Raw genomic sequence first — 19,215 nt, 5'->3', positions numbered from 1 at the left:
ATGGCCTTCACCCCATTTCTATCACCTATCAAGCCTTCTCATTCTATGGATGAACAGACTTTATCACCCCTACTCTGCCTGATTTAGCACTTCAGTTATCCTTCTAAAATAGTTGCTAGACAGAAAGTTCTCATTCCTCATTAGATTGTTTGTGTTTGACGCATTAGCATTTCTACAGAATCACAGTGAAACATAGCTAACCAGAGCCTGATAAGAGCAGAGACAGGCTTAGAGAGGGGGAAAAAAAAGCAGATATGAGGGTAAGAGATCAACCAAAGGATTTGTATGCTTGCATATAAGCATAACCAATGGACACAAGACACTGGGGGGAGGGAAGAGGAGGGCAAGTGCGGGGGGAGGGGGCCTGGCCAGGGAAAGATCAATGGGGAGGGGGGGGGGTGTGAAGGAGACATATGTACTACTATTTGTAATACTTTAAAAAAATAAAAAATTAATTAATTAATAAAATGATATTTGCTACAAAACAGAAAAAATAAAAATAAAAATAAAGCTGATATGATCTGAGGTGTGCCTAAAGACCATGCCAGCAACAAAATTTTTCCCACCCAAGTATTCTCACTCTATTAGAAACCTATTTCTTTGGGTCCAGCATTACTTGGTCTTCTATTAATATGAAAATATTTAAGTAACCTAGGTGTAAATTAATTTGGAATACATTTCCTCTGTGACAAGAGGAACAAAGCCAGGAAAGAAGCAGGTGCGTATGAAATGAGGTATAGAAAGAAAGGGAAGGTCAGGGCAAGGGGACATCCAGGCAGCAACATATACATTTGGCAGGCTTTAAGAATCATGCATTTAATTTATTAGAAAAGGAGCCATCGACATCACTATCACTGACACCACCAGGATTTTGTTTCATTCTCTCAAAGAAGGTTGAAATGTTATTTCCATTGATTTTTTAACACATGGCAACATGTATTTTGTCTTGCCATCTTGCTGCTGCAATTGGGAAGCCACTGACTAACTAAAGCATTAGTAGATGAGAGAGTTCAATACACCCATTTTGTAAAAATGATTTGATAATGAAGTCCATTCAGATGTTGGTCAGTTGTCACAGGAGATGCTAAATACCCATCATGGAGTTGCCCTTGGTACAAACTGCCTGGTGTCTTTTACACAGCAGGGCATGAAAAGTGGTGAGGACTGCAGGGTGGAGGGGAGGAAGGAGCTCGACTCCATTTTTTGTTTTGTCCCTGAACCTGGAATGCACTATCAATCACATTGTATCACCAGCATGAGGAGTTCTCCGTCTGTAAAATTAGGACAATAACGCTGCTCCTCCTCAAACAGCAGAGATTGAGAAAGAGCTATTTCCCTGCATTAAACATAGGAATTGGCCGATTTTATGATAAACAAGGTAAAATAAAACATGTCATTCATCACAAAATGGCCGCACGATGTTTATTTTATAAACGCATATGTTTAATCATCTGTAATTTCCTAAACATTTAAGAGGGCATATTGAAAACAGTTTACAAGCACTTCATAGCTCAGGTAGTTTTAAAAGGTTTGTTTTTATTTTACCCTTTTGTCTGGAATCTATGCTGTAGTCTATGGGTTTAACGGTTACAATTAATGGTCTAGCACCAGTTAATTATTTTTATGAATGTAAAGAAACGGTCTCGGGCCCTGGCTGGGTATTCAGTTGGTTAGAGCATCGTCCCGATAAGCCAAGATTGCAGGTTCAATCCCAGTCAGGGCTTGATATGAGAATCAAGCAATGAATGTATCTGAATAGACCAGTACATATCCCGGCCAACTGCATGGAGCAGGCACCTAGGTGCAGCCATCACCTCTACACCAGCCTGCATTGCACCTGTGTTCTGTTGAGTCACAGATAAGCACTGTAGTTCTCCGATTTCAGGCCCCGTTCTTTTGGTATATTTTAGGAACATAAAGGGATAATGTCTGCTGGCTGTGTGTAAATTGGACTTGGACAAGATTATAGTCATGAATATCAAATAGAATTCTATGTAAAATACACTTTAAAGTGGAAATATGCATATATTAACCATCTGTACAGAATTACAGCCCTCTTGTCTTTTACTGTGTTGGCTATTATAATTGACCAGCTACATTGCAACAGTATTTAAATACTGTAACATTCTAAGAATAATCCCCTTTTCCTATTAGGTCCCTCTAATTTTTTGTTTCTGCCAGCACACTCCATGTCGGTTAACAACTATACTCTTAACATAATTCTAAAATATTGAACTGTATGCTAAATAAGCAAAATATTTTAAGATAATGTCCTGAGGGAATAGTATTTCATATTATAACTCAATATGCCCTAAGGTAATTATTCAGATATCAATATGCAAAAGAGCAGTATGTTGTAGTACCCTATATTTCTTTTTATTTTGCTTCTTTGTAGCAAGCAATAAATTTCAAGGTGTAAAGAAAAAATATTAAAGGAAAAGTCTGCAGTTGATTTTTTTTCCCCAACAAGATTGTTTGCCTGGAGAGAGAGGAATTTCACTTGGTCCTTTTCTAATTATTCATGTAAATTAAATTCTACAAGAGAAGAAAAATTCATAAAAGTCACACTTACTCATCTGAGAGGGAGATATGGCATATGAATGGTGCCCATAACCTCGGAAGGTGAAATGTAGAAAATATCACAAGCAACTCCCACATTAAGTTAAGTGAACCAAAAAAAAAGGGAGATTCTCGGTGTGAAGGAGACTTCAAGGATATCCTCCCTAATCGCCTCTTAATAGTCTTGAATCTCCGACACGAAACAAATCAAGAATTCAGAGAACATGGAATTATTAATCAATTACGTTTGATACCAAATGTAAGCACTACTAGACACATTTTAAATTTTAAAACCCTTTTAAATATAACACTTTAAAAAGCACAGAATGTGATTTCCATTTTTAAGACATTAATATGTGGCACATCCTAGGAAAAGTTAAAGGCATATTTTTTGTATTTTTCTGAAGTCCACATTCTTTTTTCCTCTTAAACCTAATGTACATTACGATGAAAGTTAACAATGAATGAATACAAACTTGTATGCCGACTAACAGTCACTCGTCAAAGTGAACTCAATCCAGCAAATATGTGTTGAGTGTTTCTTGTGTGCAAGGCTTTGTGCTCAACAACACAGTACAAGTCTCATTTTATATAAACAGTTTAATCAATTATTGTACAAAAGGCTTAATCACTGAATGAAAGTATGTCCACCAATCATTGGCATGTCTTAGTTTAAATCTCCTTAGAATAAAGTTAAAAATGGTGAGGGATGGATAAACCAGAACTGGTGACTGGTTGAATATGGAGTATGAAGATGGAGAAAAACAAAAATAAAATCAAAGGTAAAGTGAAGATAAAAGCCCAAGACAGTGACAGAAATTGGGAGAAATTTGTTGAGACCAGGATGACAATTTAAGTGGCAAATATGTTGAGCTAGAAGTAAGTCAGATAACAAGAACAAATGTATTAGAGGCAGCTGAAGGAATTTGACCAGAAGTTGAGAGCTCTAAAAGGTTGTTTTAAAACATACAATGAAAAAGAAAGTACCAGGAGTGGGCCATTGGACCCTGAGTCGTGGTCACTCAAATCTAGTAAAGAAAAAAAGAAAAAGAAAAAGAAAAAAAAAGAACAGGCAAAGGAGGACAAAAAGTAATTGTTGAGGAGGTTGTGATAACCTGCAGGGTCAAAGCATTGACAGATAAAACTGAGCTGAGGAAAAATTATTGATGCACAAATAAATGGCATCAAAAAGGCTAGCAGCTGAGAGGATCACTGACAGGGCCAGTCCCAAAAGATACGCAAACTAGAGGCCCAGTACACAAAATTCCTGCATGGGGGTGGAGGGTCCCTCAGCCCGGCCTGCACCCTCTCACAATCCAGAACTCCTTGGGGAATGTCCAACTGCTGGTTTAGGCCCGATGCCGCATGGGAGATCTGGTCTAACCAGCAGTCCAGGACTGCTAGCTCCTAACCACTCGCCTGCCTTCTTTCTTCCTCCCTTCCTCCTTTCCTTCCTCTCTTCCTTCCTTCCCTTTTTCCTTCTCTTTGTTTTTTCCCCCTCTTTTATTCTTTTAATAATAGCCATTCTAATGTGTATGAAGTGATATTTCATTGTGGTTTTGATTTGCATTTCCCTAATGATTACTCAGGTGATCATCTTTTCCTGTGCTTATTGACCATCTATAATAATAAAAGTGTAATTATGCTAATTAAACCAGACAGCCCAACAATGATTGGGAGGAAAGGCCTTATTGCCCCTAATTGTTTGCCTGCCTGCCTGATCACCCCTAACCACTGGCCTGCCTGCCTGATCACCCCTAACTGTTCACCTGCCTGCTTGATCACCCCTAACCGCCTCTGCCTTGGCCCCCGCTGCCGCAGCTTCACCTAGAAAAACATCCAAAATGACATCCGGAAGGTCGTTTGGCTGTCCTATAATTAGCATATTACACTTTTATTATTATAGATGGTCAATAAGCACATGAAAAGATGCTCACCTGAGTAATCATTAGGGAAATGCAAATCAAACCACAATGAAATACCACTTCATACCCATTAGAATGGCTATTCATGGATCAGAAGAGAACAGTGATCTCAGCTTTATAGTGTTAGTATGCCAATATACTCTACTAATTACTTGTTTTCAAAATCTAATTGACTGATATTTTTTTAAATATTTCTTATAGGTTAAAATGTAGGAAAATTATACTTTTTCATTCTTTTTCTTTGCATCTTATGATTTTAGTGGTAGACACTGCCTTCTAAAAAATATTGTATTCTTTAACTAACTTGTTTCTGAACCATTATTATTTATGTACTTATTTCTTGAACATCTACTATATTAAGCACTGTACTTGGTGCTTGGTAAGATTTTTAGGCGGGGGGGGGGGGAAGAGGGGGAGGGCACAGAAAATGGAAAGAAAAAATAAAAATAAAAAACTCAGTGATCTCCCCGCCTTTGAGTAATACCCAGTTTAGTAGGAGATATAGGCATATACAACTATCTATAATAATCCTATATAATAAAAACCTAATACGCTAAGTGTCCAACCATTAGACCAGTTGCTACCCACCAGGGAACAGACGCTCTGACCAGTAGGTTAGCTTTCTGCTGGGGTCTGGTCCATGGGGGCTGGACAAGATGGCTGGACACACCCTGGAGCCTTCCTGAGCTCCCTCCCCAGCTGGCCAACCTCTCTCGTCCCTCCTCAGCCCCAATCATGCAATGGAGGGGACCCTCGGCCTGGTCTGCACCCTCTTGCAATTCAGGACTTCTCAGGGGATGTTGGAAAGCCAGTTTCAGACCAATTCAAGGCTAAGCTGAGCCTCTAGTTTATAATGAGAAATAAGCTGTTACAGATATGCAAGGGACTCTAAGAGCCCAGGGAGAAAGTAACTAATCACCTCTCTGAATATGGCATCCTACTAGATCTCAGAGGCTTCCAGAATATAAAAGAATTTGTCACTGCCTTCCAATAGCTTATAATTCTAATGAAATTAAATATATACACAAATAACTACATACCAAAGTGGTGATTATAAGCCCCACTACAGTGATACAAAAATATAAGTTCCTAAAATTGCCCTCACATCTGTCTAGAAATGATAATAATACTGCCCTTTATGAAATATTTTCCAAGATTTAGACACAGTGTACAAGTCTTTGTATACATAATTTTCAAACTTATGGGTTGAGAATTGTAGCAGGCTCATTCTAATATGGCCCTCAATGTCCTTGCCATCTGGTACTCATACTCTTCTATGCTTCTCTTTCCCTTGACTGGGAGCAGCAGGCTCTGTGAAGAGCCCAGGGCAGACCTGGTCTGAGTAGGAAGGAGTCTAGAGGAGAAGGCAGCCATAAGTAAGCCAGCTGATGTCAGGCAGAAGAAAGGATGAGCCGAATGCAAGGGGCAAGGGAACACGAGACGAGTTGGAGGAGCTGGATAGTTGCTGAGATGGAGAGAGAACAGGGCGCTAGGAATCGTGGTCAATGAAGCCGTCGAGAATGGTGGTGTGACTAATTTTCTTTCAACAAAGACATTAGAAACAGCACCTCCGCGCACTCTGGTGCCCATTTCCGTAGGCGCTTTCATTATTGCTGGTGGGAAATAAACAAAATGATCGATAGACGCTTAGGTGCTGATATAATAGACATTTCTACAACACTCTCCTTTAATTACTTGTAAGAATATGATTACTCTAAATAACTTCCTCATTCAAATATTTGGGGTTCTGCCAAAACCGGTTTGGCTCAGTGGATAGAGCATCTGTCTTCAGACTGAAAGGTCCCAGGTTCGATTCCTGTCAAGGGCATGTACATTGGTTGCAGACACATCCCCTGTACGGGGTGTGCAGGAGGCAGCTGGCCGATGTTTCTCTCTCGTGGACCTTTCTAGCGCTCTATCCCTCTCCCTCTCTGTGGAAAGTCAAAAAAATATATTAAAAAATAAAAATAAAAAAATAAAATAAAATATTTGGGGTTATTCACGAATAGCAAGCTTTCTTCACTGATCAAACAAGGAAAAAGAAGATGTAAATTTTAACACTGTAAAAATGTGTACTCCCTAAATCTTCATTCTTTTTTCTATGCCAATACATCTTCAAATAATGACAATGTATATAAACTTTTAAACAGTAAGTTTATCTGTTGTTGTCAAGCATCACAGTGAACTATGCATAGTAATTGTTCCAAGCTTAATGTATAGTAATATCTGGTATTTAAATAACAAATCTGGAATTTTGGAAAGCTATTGAAGTTCATGAAACTAACTAAGAAAAGGTCCAAAAGCGACCTCATTTTTAAAGTTCCTGTGGTAAATACCAATAGATATTAATATAATTAAATTATACAAGGATAGCACTGTAAATAGCAGACTGCTTGTGTGCATTCCAATGTGTGTGAACTTGACACATTTTGAATCCAAACAGTGCAAAGAAAATGCAGATTTTATCTAAACCTATGAAAACAATTGGTCAGCTGCTGAGTCCAAGGAGAGTCTAAAGTTTTCTATCATTTATAAGCAGTCTCCTGCCTTAAATATAAAATCATTGGCTTACACAGTGAATCATTATAAATCTCTCACAAGCTTTTAAACCAATCAGTCAAGCTTAGAATGCAGTGATTTGGAGAATCATAGCTCTGAGGCTTTGGGGCCTCACTGTGCAAGGGTAATAAATGTAAATGATTTTGTAACATTGTAGAAACATAGGTTAGTTCGCTCTTTACCTCCCAAGGAGCAACTGGCTTTGACGAAGGAGGTTTACCTTGATCCTGGGGAGGGGGGATTGAGGTTGGATGGGGAAGGAGAAATATCTGTTATGTCATTTTCTTTCTTGAGTCCTAGGAGAAACAATGATAACAACAACAAAAAGCAGTTAATCTGTTAAACATAGAAAACTGCCACTTAGAAACCTGGATTCCTTCTGTAATTTGTAGCATATTCAGTGAGAAAGAAACTTTTCTAAGGCAGTGTTATCTAAGTAATGTCATTTACCTAGTTTTCCCTGATCCAAGCAAAGAAGCATAATTACAACCATCAGAGAATATTCATTGAGTGTCACTGTCGTTCTAATATATATATATATATTGTAGTCTTATAAAATCCAAATTTGGAAATAAAGCCTATGCAGAGTTCGGATGATTTTTTTTTTTTCATTTCAAACTCTGTTTCATAGAGAAAGCAAAAGGATTTACTAAGAATAATAACAACATTTAGAAATGAGAATATATACATATTAGCATAATTAATTAAACCTTAATTATATACAACAAAACTATAAATGATATGAAGTGAGGTTTTGGTCAGACTTACAATTTCTCCTCACTAGGAACCTGCTAGCATCTCTTAACCCAAACGGATTATAAAATGGTCCTGCTTTAGGTCTGATCTGGCTCTGTCATCTTGTGCTGTTTTAGTTCTATTCATGCTCTTTTGTGTCCATGATATTTTTGTCCTACTAGTGTCATCGGTGAGGTCTTGTAGACCTCGTGTCAGAACATTAATTATTTAGTCTTTGTTTCCTTTCTCAATGTTCAGGTTTTAAATAAACAAATTCCTCAAACTGCTTTGCCAAATTCTTTCTACTCATCACCTCTGCTCCCTGGAGCCTCTCTGAGCCCTGGCGTCCCCTTCCACGCCTTTAACGTTCTTCACCGTAATGTAATGCTGAAGCAAAGAAAGCAGTTTTGATATCCTGGCAGTAGGATTCTTAATTAAAGTCCAACCTGGGGGAAAAAGTCTGGCTACTCCACAATGGGGAGAAATGCAGACAGCAGGAAGCATTCTAATATAAAATATCTTCCCACCACCCCTTCTCAGACCCTGCGATAGATGTTTTAAGTGTGCTTCTATTTAACTATTGTGTGCTCAATATGATATAAGCTAAACTTATAAATACTAAAGGCTAAAAACTATAGATTGATTTATTTAAGCAATTATTTCTACTTTAGCACTTTATTTTGAAGGACATTTTTTCTTTTTTATAAACATGTTTTCTTAGAATTTTAGATTGTGATATTAAGCAGATATAGTATCACCATTCATGTACATCTATGAATCAAAAATACTTTATACCCTTTTCTTATTGAGGACTCTTTCTGCATCCCTGCTTTGACTTTTATTAATCCCCATGTCTGTATTGTATTTTACACTTTATGTTCTATCTATTAAAATATTTTTATATCCAGCTATCACATCACTTCATTCATGTAATCATATATAATTATTTTTGTTTATATGTCTCATCTTTTCTATTTAAAACACTATAGCAAACACACAATTAACACATAGGAAAATATTATTTACTTGTTGATTTTGTACATATGTTACTCTTATCACCCCCAAAGACTATATCTCTTAAACTTGTGTATTTACCACAATATTGTGATGAATAAATAAAGATGTATTGGTTGACAAGTGGATTAAAAGGGAAAAAAATGTATTGAACAGCCCTGCTGGCATGGCTCAGAGGTTGAACATCAATCTATGAACCAGGAAGTCATGATTTGATTCCAGGTCAGGGCACATGCCTGGATTTCAGGCTGTCCCCACTGGGGAGCATGCAGAAGGCAGTCAATCAATGATTCTCTCAACATTGATGTTTCTATCTCTCTCTCCCTCTTTCTTTCTCTCTGAAATCAATAAAATTATTTTTAATGTATTGAGTATTATGGAGGAAGGGGGAAATACATTATGAAATGCTGATAAAAAATTGAAATATTTTAGATATATCTAATATTTTGTGATTTGAATTTATTTTTTAAATTATTAGGATGCTAAAATGAGAGAGCTCAAAACTTGGAAAGGTACATTTAATACAAACAGAAGTAAGTTCTCACAGCAGGCACTGAACTATGAGATCCTACATTAAGAGGTGATACAAAATGAAAACAAATGAGGTTCATGAGGATAATATATTATAATTCATGCAAGAAGCATAAATAGCTAATGTTTACACAATTCTTATTACAAGCCAGACTCTGAGACAAGCATACTTATTATGCCATTTGATCCTCATAAGAAGTTAGACCTTTTATCACCCCTCTTCTATAGATGAAAAACTTAATGTACAAAAGAGATTAAAGAAGGTAACCCAGAATGTACTGAATTCTTATTTTCCACAAAGGCACTAACTAGGCTGCAGAGACAGAAAATACAAGAGAGCGATCAGTGCAATGTGAGAAGTGACCTGGGACCACCCACTCACTCTGACTGGGGAATCAGGGGCGACTTCCAAGCGAAACTGATACAGTTGACAGTGTGTTAACCAGGCAAAAAAGGCAAGAGAAGGGTATTCTAAGAGAAGAGTAAGCATGAACAAGTCAAGGCAATCCAAGAAGGCATAACATGGTCTGCTAACTGCCAGTAGCTGATGGGGCTAGAACCTCAAGTAACAGGAAATAATGCTCAAGTAGACCAGAATCCCATAATGGTGTGCACATGCATGTACTTACATATACAAAGGAGTATTTTATTATGAAGTAAAGGTTTGTAAATTTTTTTTGCTCAGTGATATTTATATTGGTTTGGAAGCAAAGATACATCAGATAACCAGAGAACAAAAACTGAAGTGTAATCATATATCACAAATGATTGAGAGAGAAAAAATTAAGGGAGTGGTAAGAGTGGAACATGATTAGAGTAGGAGGAGACTTTTTAGAGAAGTAGGTCCTAAATTAGCTGAAATGGACCATTTAGGATGATGTGTACATGAAATTTAAAGAGACATGCATGGTTGAGGTGTATGAATATATTCCTCTCCAATAAATAAGTTTTTCTTGATTTGCTGTTAAAACTATAACAGAACTTAACATATTCAAGGCACAGAATCTAGGATGTCATACGGTAAATATTCATTTCTGTAGAGACAATACCACCTATATTACAAGACTTCATTTTTTTGAAAATTTGTAATAATGGTTGCTTAAAAGTGATTATGAACAGAATACAATTAATTAAAAACAAGAAGAAATTGACTTAAAATTCACTCAAAAACAATTTAGTTAAAGCAAAAATTTTAAGAATAAGGTAAAAGACTTTTTAATCCTCATCAGAGGATATTATTATTATTATTATTATTATTATTATTAGAGAGAGAGAGAGAGAGAGAGAGAGAGAGAGAGAGAGAGAGAGAAACATCAATGTGAGAAACATCAATTGGTTGCCATCCACACAGGACGATGCTCCAACCAACTGAACCACACTAGCCAGAGCAGGTAAAACATTTTTAATAGTTCTACTAACTTCACTTTATTTCCCTATTTTTTCTACAACATGACCTACAAATAAAAAATAGTTTGTATATTGGTAAAAAGTATTTATTGTTTTGTGAATACCCTGTTTCCCAGAAAATAAGACAGTGTCTTATATTAATTTTTTCTCCCAAAGTTGCGCTAGGTCTTATTTTCAGGGGATGTCTTATTTTCAGGGAAACATGGGTAGTTGTGAATTTTATTGTTTGTTGAAATCTATACTTTGAAACACATTTCTTAAATTATTTAAATTTTTTACATAAGTATTGTAATAATAGTAAAATGAATAACATCAGATACTGAAAAGTCTATCAACTCTGTTTTCCCCAATATATACAAAAGGAAGTGGGTTCAAATAAGATCTGATGGAAGGTTCTTGTTAAATATAAGGAAAAATGTTGGCACTATGGTAAAATAACATGATGAGCTTATAAGAAGTTATGGAATGACTTTTTCTAAAAATCTTCTGCCAAAATAATTTGTTTTTTAATTGAATAATTACTTTTCTGAAACTAAAAGGCATGATGAAATGATTGTACAACATCCATCAGAATTGATTTCATCACACGCGCGTGTGTGTGTGTGTGTGTGTGTGTGTGTAAATAAACCAAATTAATTCCGGTATTTTTTAATACCTGTATTTATATTATTGATAAAAGCTATTTGTGTACTAAATATTCCACTAAAGGTTTCTTTCTGTTCATTGAGTTTTAAATCTCTTGGTCAAGTTTCAAAAATGATTATGCACAATGATCCAATTACATCGTTTATGAGTTAATTTATTAACATTAATTATTGTTTATGTAAAGGTAGAAAATGAGATCTTGAAAAACCTAAGTTTAAATATAATATCACAGAGCCAATATTTCAGCAGTAACATGAATCAGGTAATAAATAGCTCCCTTTGATCATTGTTTTAAAATCTCTTGAACCATGCTTTGATTAGTTCTATTTAATATTTAACATCTGGTTAGTCAATTTCAATCTGCAGGAAACACTGCTGGAAAAATTCTATGCTGACTAAATACATTTATAATACTACAAAGCTGACATGTAATTGATTTTAGTTCCCATAAAAGGATTATGTTAACTTTCCTAATCTATATATTTGTATTTTGTACAGTCTAGTGAATTTACACCAGAGATGCTAAGTTTTTATTTCTTATCAATATTTCACATAAAATTGATAGGATTATATTTTAGTCTAAGTACCACTTTCCAATTTTTCCTTTGAAAAGAAAATAACATACTAAAAAATATTACTGCACAGCTGTGACACTAATACAACAGAGGCTGGCTGGCTGGCTACCGTACTTCTAGGCACTGAAAGGCATAAGGTAGTGAAACATTTTTTATAGGTTATCAGACTCCAGAGAGAGTTTTAGATTTTTTTTTTTTAAAAGGCTCTGGGTTTGCTCTTTTTTTTTTTTTTAAGTATTGTCTAATTTAGGAAATTGAGAATTTTCTCATCACTAGATAAAATGTGACAGTGTTTGCAAAGATTTGATAGAGCTCATATTTTGGTTATTAGTCACTTAAAATTATTTCCTATTAAAATACAGAAGTATGCCAAATTTATAACCAATATCCATTTCCAAGAAGGCCATGAATTTTATAAGAGAGAAGTTTTGGTTTTATCTTATAACAGTCTCAATCAACAGAGAAGCTAAATTTTTAGATAAGTAAAAATTACCTTTTCTATATGATTTCAAACACCATTATATTGAAAATTGGTAGGTTTTCTTTTAATTTTGGGATTCAGATTCTTCTTTGTATTTGGGGTGGGGTGGGGAGTACAGTCATAATATTATCTAAAAATTTGCGAAGACAATATCCTAATTTTCTCTACATATGGTCTGCCATTATAATTGTAATAAGTTAGTAAGGCACTACATTATGAAAAGAGGAAATATTTAAAGCAAACTAGAAGAGTAATGAAACTCTTATTTCTAAAGAAAAAGTCACCAAAATTGCAACCTGCCAGTGAATATGTTAAAGGAAATAAAGATCTGTTTATGACTATAATGACTGGCTATCACAGCTCTACCCAAGTTTCCCATAAGTCTTCAATAAACCATGTCTTAGGTATTTCTAGTGCTTGGACCATTACTGAGCACATGCTTGATAAATGAATATGATTAAATTAATATTGAACTTGATAAATATATATTAACAAATAGAGTGCAATGATAGCATGTTTATAGGAAGTAATTCTTTTTTCAAATGCTCATAGTACAGGCTAATTGAAAGAGGGTTAACAGATTTCAGTTGTTTAAATTCAGCACTTGCATTCTTCTAATACAATTATACAATGATGCTAAAATAAAACCAGTTTTTGCTGTAATAACTTTGGCTTTTACTCTGGATGAAATGGGAAACATTGGGGAGTTTTGAGCCATATAATGGCATAATCTGGTAAAGCTTGAAAATAGACCAATGGAAGCAAAGATGGAAATAAAAAGACCAGTTAGGAGACTAATGCAAAAATCTGGGCATAAAATGAGGATGACTTGGACCAGATCAAGTGAGGGAATTAAAAAGTGATTAGATTCTGCACACATATTTGGAAGGTAGCAAAGAGAAGATGTAAACCAGAGAGAGAAAGGAGTTGTAGATGACTCCAAGGACTTTGATCTGAGCACAAAGGAAGGTTGAGTTTGAGATGCTTATTGGACATCGAGTAGCAACTGTCCTCAGATGGACATAGGAGTCTGGAGGAGAGAGAGCCACCAGCAGCTGTGAAAATTATTGGACATGTAAGGTCCGAGAAGTCTCACTCTTCTCACAATTTTACCTCCATGCCTGGGGCACAGGTCATTCAATATGGCCAAAAAGCTTATAATTGGTTAAAACTTGGACATTCAGGAGGATACTATATTCACCTTAGACTATAATGGCTATGAAACCTCAATAGAGGAGAGCAAAAGAAAGGAGGCATTTTTGTACAGTTCACTCTCCCTGACATCTTGTGGGATTTCTGGAAGTGTATAAAATGGCAAATACATTTGTTGTAATTCCATTTCATTTTAACAGTATTTATTGAGCGTTTGTGATGGGATGGTTACCAAGGGACTTACAAATTAAATAGAAATCCCATAAATTTTGAAAAATATAAAATATTATGGCTCTCAAGATACCCATAGTCTAAAGGGGAAATATACACAAAATAGGAGATACGCTTTGATGGCAGTGGTTCTTAAGCTTTAACATGCTTAAAACTCTGCAGGGATTCTTCTGGTAAACCTGGAGAGGGACCAAGTATAGTAACAAAATTCCATGTTGTTCTATTTAGTCTGTAGCTCTAAATAATGGTACTTTTAAATACACACGATGAAAATTATGCTTATTTATTTATATGTTCTAGGTCTAGCCCAGATATACAGTGGGGTCCACCTGTCCCTACCGATCTAGATAAGACCTAGCCTAATGGAAGTCTGAAAACCAAAGATTTCTGTGTGTTCTGAGAAAGTAAATTTTCAGTCTTAATTTCAATTATGCTTCTCCAGTATCTGCTTCTATACATGTTACATACGGTTGCTTCTCTTCACAGTTTTCAGAAATGTGAACCTTCCTTCCCTAGCATACCATTCTAGTGGGACAGAGGGAGAGAGAGAAGGAGAGAGGGAAGGAGAAGGAGAGAGAGAGACAGAGAGAGAGAGAGAGAGAGAGAGAGAGAGAGAGAGAGAGAGAGAGAGAGAGAGAGAGAGAGAGAGAGAATATGCTAAAGTTGTCTGTTTTAAAGTTTTGAGGGGAAGAATTGAGACAGAAAAGATACTGCAAAATAGCATTAACATCAAATTCAGCATCCTATGCCCCCCTCTCATTCAAGCTTTGCTAGAATTATATGATGCAACTTATTTAAAATAGAAATGAGTGATACTTAAAATTAGTACTTTGTGGAGAGACTGAAATATCAGATCATTCTCTAGAACTACTCCCTATGAAGTTAGTAGAAGCAGGAACTACTGTGACTTCTTAGCCTTGAAAAATAGATGATATTTTAGAAACTTTCTATCCCTGAGCCTCTATAATTTTGTGAGTAGTTATTGCTGTTTGCATAGAACTTTTCTCTAAGGCTCCCTAAAACAATGTATTTACATATGATATCTGCTCAGCTCAAAACTTGCAGTAGTAAGCAGTTCATTTAAAATTTTGGGACCTAAGAGACTAAACAGGAAGTAAGAGGCGCCGTATGCTATGGAACTGCTAAATCAACAAAGGATAATTTCAGAAGCTTGTCAGAGAAGTCTGTGCGTACAATGCCCATTTCAGCCTAATTTAGAGCACCCATGACAAGGGAGAAAAGGTCTCCAGGCTCCCCTCTTTGGTATGGATAATGCTTCACCCTGCATCAAAAAGCAACATAAAGTCATATTGTACATAAAAATATAAACACGCCAACTACATAATCAAATTCAGTTATACATTAGTGATCTACACAATGTGCTGATGTGTTGTTATTCTTTCAGTGATTAGGCAGATCAGAAGGAAGAAATTGTTGGAAAGGACTCCATAGAGAAACAGACTTGAAGCCAGGAAAGGATGAGCATATATTTTTAAAGAGAAATGGAGGAATTAAGAGTGGAAGCTGGTAATACGCTGGTGAAAATGACAGGAATATTTACCCGATGGAAGCAGCGTTCCCACCTGCGTGCTATTGACAATGAGGTCAGATAGTTTGGTTGGATGCAAGTGTCTCATAAGGAATGTTAGAGGTTTGAAGTCAATCTCATGATTAGAAACCTGAAGTTGATTATCTGGGGGCTTGGGGATAACTTGGAGGAAAAGAAATAACTTTAAAAGAAAGTTAAATTGTGTTGTACGTAAATGCAGACTATCAGAAGATGCAAGTTCCCTGATAAGTCTGATGAATAATGAACACATACAAGATTATTGTAGTTGTCCAAATTAAAAAAAAAAATAGCTAAAGTTTATTGAGATCTTACGATGTGCCAGGAAAATTATGAGGAACAATTATGACGTCATGTATTATTTCTCTCTAAAACCTTTTTAGGTAGATATCATTATTGTACCTATTTTACAGATAAGAAAACTGAGGCCCAGGGCAGTTAAATAATATGCCAAAATTTGCATATGATATAAAAAAAACTAGGATATGAGTCCAAGCACTGCGGCTCCTGCATCTGATTTCTTTCTTTCTTTCTTTTTTTAATATATTTTATTGATTTTTTACAGAGAGGAAGGGAGAGGGATAAAGAATTAGAAACATCGATGAGAGAAACATCGATCAGCTGCCTCTTGCACACCCCCCACTGGGGATATGCCCGAAACCAAGGCACATGCCCTTGACCAGAATCGAACCAGGGAACTTTCAGTCCATAGGCTGACGCTCTATCCACTGAGCCAAACCGGTTTTGACTGCATCTGATTTCTTAACTAATATAACTCATTGGAGAGATTATATATATATATATATATATATATATATATATATATATATATATATATATATATATATTATAGGTAGAGAGAAAGATGGATAGATAGAGCTAACAAACATTACCAAGAAAGAGATTTAATAATTTAGGGGTCAAAAGAGAGAAGGAAACTAAAAATGTCTCCAAAGTTTCCAGTATAAGGAACAGGAAGAATTGATAGTGTGTTTTAAGTTTTAAAAGTGTATTAGTGACACAGTAATACAGAGAGGTGATGATGTATTTGCCAATCGATACATGAGCATCATTTCTTTTAATGTAAGGAATTTTCCACATTGAGAAAAAATAGATTAGGAGTTCATTGTGCCTCTTAGCAGCTATACTCAAAGTATTGTAGCTATTTTTCATGGGAGATAATACTCTGTATTTATGTAGCACCTTTCTTCTAAGGAGCTTAAAGCATTTCACCACAACACATTACCTTATTCATCCTCATAACATCCCCTTTTAAGAAAGGAAGTGTCAAGTATAATGACCACAATTTTACAGATGAGAACACTAAGACAAATGGAGCTAGTGACTTGCCAAGATCATAGAAAACCCTGTAGCAAAACTAGGTGTAGAACTTATGCTTCTTTAACATTCAAAATCCTTTCCAAACTTGTCTTGATGGTGTCTCAGATTTGTCTTAACTTTTGGCATTATTTTATCAGTAAATTACCATGTTTAGAATCATGTTATATTCTAATATTACCTGAGAAGTGTGCATTATGAATTTGGTAATTTATAATTGAATAGATCTATAAAATAGTAAAAAATAAAATCAGTGACTTATTCTTTTAAACAAATAAAAATTCTCTTCCTCATTTAGGCATTTAATATGCCTAGTTTTAACCCTAAAGAAAATGTTATTTTTTATTTGGAGAAACTTTAGTATATGGAATACCCAAATTATTAACAAATGATAAAGAAAAATAAAGACAATACACACACACACACACACACACACACACACACACTAAGGTGGTGGTAATATAGAAATAAACCAAGTGGTGTCTTTAAAGGAAAATAAGTTTTTTCTTTTCCCATTAAGAAAAAGACAAACAATAACACCCTTAAATCTTGAGAAATGTTTTAAAACTTTAAAATTATGTTACTTCTCACTTCTATATTGAGTAAAATTTCTCATTTTTGTTTCATTTCATAGTAAATGCAATGCAAAATTGACAATCATACATTTTGACATGTAGGTCTTAAAAAGAGAGAAGACAAGAAAAACGTATTGACTTAATTTTTTAAAGAAAGAGCTAATAGAATATATTCACTGTTAGAGTCCTTTAATAAAATCCTTATGTATAGTAGTGGGTGGTAAACACCGTATAGAGTACAAGTTGCACTGCATTCAGCAAGCCAATCTAAGATCAAAGGCTCCATCATTGGCTTACACAATTTAGGGCAGGTATGCATTTTACTTTTCCTCTTTAAGTTACACATGATCTGCTCTTAAAATGTGTAAGGCCTCTTGAAATTCTACCATGAGTTGGCAGGATATTCCCATTCAAAAGGAACTGGAATAGCTTTTTCAATAACAATCTATGAAAAGAACAAAGATGGAAAACAAATAATATACAGCAATGCTCCAAAAATTACTCTAATCAAATTTATAATTATCCCCAAATTCAAAGAACTATTTGGGAAGCTAAGTTGTATTTCATGTTTATGCCATTTTCTATAATAAATAGAAGGCTTTAAAGATAAATATTAAATATTTTCTGTGCTACACGATAATATTATTAATAACTACTATTAGTATTCATGGACAATGATCAACCACTTCCTAAATTAAAATTAAAATTTTATACACTTCAATTTTCTGAAGGATTTAAATTATTGTTACATGTTTTATAAAATGCCAAATTTAATTGTCTCAAAACTGACACTAACAAAACTTTAGACCTTTTAATGACACAATATAAGTTCTCTTATTTATTCAACTAATATTTGTTGAACACTTGCTAGTTGTCAAGCATTGTTGAGAGTAATAGGAATAAAGCAATAGGAAAAAACAAAGCACTATTTTCATGGTGCTCACGCTCCATAATGAAAAGATAGAAAATAATTCATAATTGATTAAGTAATTAAAATATGTAATATGTCTGGTGGCAATTATGGCTGAAAAGAAAAGTGCTGAAGAGTAGAGGATGAAATGTGTAGTAGCATTACATCTTTGTGTTGCTTGAACTAAGTCAAAGTTGCGAAGTACCTAAAGGAAACCTAAAACAACTAAAGTTGCATGTTATACCTTGCCCTGTTAGAGATTCAGAAAAATCCAATATAGTTGAAAAATCACATCTGTTTTGCTGTATTGTTCGTTTCTGAGACTTCTTCCCCATGAAGATGATGAACGTTCTATCATTTCATTCATTCCATAAAAACTTATTGAGGACCTACTATTTACAAGGCCATATGTTCAAGAGAGTGGGTGGTGAATAAGATCCAGATTTTGTCCTCAAGCAAATGTATGTTGTAGGAAAAGGAGGCAAAAAAAACTAATTTAAGCATTAGGTGACATAAATGATACAAAAATGCAAAAAGGTGAATAATTAATCTCATACAATGCTTCAAGAGAAGCCTCATAGAGAAAATGGCATCTGAGTGGAACCATGGAGATTGAGAGAAGGATTTAGGCAAAGAGAACAGGATAAGTGGAGGGGAGTGTGAGAAAGACTGTGTAGTCTCTGGGATCTAATGCACAGGAATTAGCTGGAATTGGGCTTGAAAAATAAGGTAAGGATAGATCCTGAAAGGATGTGAATGAGTAGGTTTAATCTTTATCCTGTAGATAATTGTGATCCACTGAGTCAACTAAAGGCAGCATCAGATTCCGGTCAGACTCTGGCAGCAAGGTAGAGGAGCAGAATACAGAAAAGAGTGGAGTTTTTAGAAAGGAGTGTTAGCCTTTATATAAGTCTCATGGGAAATGAAAAGGTTCTAAACTAAGCAGAAATAGGAGCTGAAAAGATGGGTTGGCTTGAGATGGTCCTTTTTTTAGAGGACTCTCTTTCACGG

Source organism: Pipistrellus hanaki (assembly GCF_964339955.1).
Source record: "Pipistrellus hanaki genome assembly, chromosome: 3".
Taxonomy (NCBI): Eukaryota; Metazoa; Chordata; class Mammalia; order Chiroptera; family Vespertilionidae; genus Pipistrellus; species Pipistrellus hanaki.
This window is presented reverse-complemented; position numbering follows the sequence as displayed.